General features: G+C 31.4%; 2 long non-coding RNA genes across 5 annotated transcripts in view; both read left to right on the top strand.

Moving 5' to 3' along the window:
- Positions 1-1,955, top strand: part of LOC106474093 — a 25,694-nt gene that overhangs the window by 7,764 nt on the left and 15,975 nt on the right. The window lies entirely within an intron of this gene.
- The window catches only part of LOC111089625, a 4,677-nt gene continuing 3,595 nt past the window's right edge, over positions 874-1,955 (top strand). Inside the window, exon 1 of the long non-coding RNA XR_002613848.1 lies at positions 874-932. This is a non-coding gene — a long non-coding RNA (uncharacterized LOC111089625). The remainder of the gene's footprint in view (positions 933-1,955) is intronic.

The raw sequence follows: 1,955 nt of genomic DNA on the forward strand, positions 1-1,955 counted from the left end.
TCACAGATGTGTGTTGCACATCACAGTTGTAAATGAAGGTAACACCTAACTTCACAGATGTGTGTTCCACATCACAGTTGTAAATGAAGGTAACACCTAACTTCACAGATGTGTGTTCCACATCACAGTTGTAAATGAAGGTAACATCTAACTTCACAGATGTGTGTTCCACATCACAGTTGTAAATGAAGGTAACATCTAACTTCACAGATGTGTGTTCCACATCACAGTTGTAAATGAAGGTAACACCTAACTTCACAGATGTGTGTTCCACATCACAGTTGTAAATGAAGGTAACACCTAACTTCACAGATGTGTTTTCCTTACAAAAGAGTAACTGTACTGAGAATATTAAAAACTGTTAAACTTGAAATATTGTTTAAAGATATTACTAGAATGAATATATAGAAATTTCATGTACATCAATATAGTAAATACAGTTTATTACACTTGACAGTTTCATGCCTCTAGTTTATAAACTTCTCATCTGTATGTTTGTACAGGAGTGTAAAGGCACCTTTTGTATGTGTGGTTTAATTTATTTAAACTTGAGAACTGAACTTACTGTTAGATCTCAGTGTGGTGTGTAGTTATATATGATATCTTAACTTCTTGTGTTTCTGAAATTGTTATATACTCACTCACATGTGAGTCAATCTGTCTTTCTTCATTCTGTGGTGATATGGTATTTGTTACCAGTCAGTGCCAGTGAGGAGTTGATGTGGGCTAGACAAAAGATTGAGGCATGTATTATAGTATTTAGAAATGAACCAGCTTTTAAACATTAAGCATTGTTTGTTTGGGGTAGGTCCTACAGGAGAGGATGAAGCACATTTTGGGGCAGCCTCAGCAAGCTACAGTGCCACCAAGAATAATCCAGTATGAGCTATTATGAGTTGTTTTGCAGCCCATGTCACCATAAAGTTATAATGGTGTTGTAAACATTCTGTACTTGCTGGAGGACTTTTAATGTAAAGTAAAAGTTCAACAAAAATGTTTTCACAATCTCTGGACACAAAATAAATCTAAAAAGTTACATGCTTATGTAAAACATTTTAATGAATCTTAAATAAAATGACGAAGTATATAAGTGTTGGTTCATTACTGAGTACCTGTTAATATATTAAGTATATAAGTGTTGGTTGATGTACTAAGTACCTGTTAGTATATTCAGTATATAATTGTTGGTTCATTTCTGAATACCTGTTGATATATTAAATATACAAGTGTTGGTTCATTACTGAGTACCTGTTAATATATTAAGTATGTAAGTGTTGGTTCATTACTGAGTACCTGTTAATATATTAAGTATACAAGTGTTGGTTCATTACTGAGTACCTGTTAATATATTAAGTATGTAAGTCTTGGTTCATTACTGAGTACCTGTTAATATATTAAGTATATAAGTGTTGGTTCATTGCTGAGTACCTGTTAATATATTAAGTATGTAAGTGTTGGTTCATTACTGAGTACCTGTTAATATATTAAGTATGTAAGTGTTGATTCATTACTGAGTACCTGTTAATATATTAAGTATGTAAGTGTTGGTTCATTACTGAGTACCTGTTAATATATTAAGTATATAAGTGTTGGTTCATTGCTGAGTACCTGTTAATATATTAAGTATATAAGTGTTGGTTGATGTACTAAGTACCTGTTAATATATTAAGTATACAAGTGTTGGTTCATTACTGAGTACCTGTTAATATATTAAGTATACAAGTGTTGGTTCATTACTGAGTACCTATTAATATATTAAGTATATAAGTGTTGGTTCATTACTGAGTACCTGTTAATATATTAAGTATACAAGTGTTGGTTTATTACTGAGTACCTGTTAATATATTAAGTATACAAGTGTTGGTTCATTACTGAGTACCTATTAATATATTAAGTATACAAGTGTTGGTTCATTACTGAGTACCTATTAATATATTAAGTATATAAGTGTTGGT

Source organism: Limulus polyphemus, unplaced genomic scaffold, assembly GCF_000517525.1.
Source record: "Limulus polyphemus unplaced genomic scaffold, Limulus_polyphemus-2.1.2 Scaffold6811, whole genome shotgun sequence".
Lineage (NCBI taxonomy): Eukaryota > Metazoa > Arthropoda > Merostomata > Xiphosura > Limulidae > Limulus > Limulus polyphemus.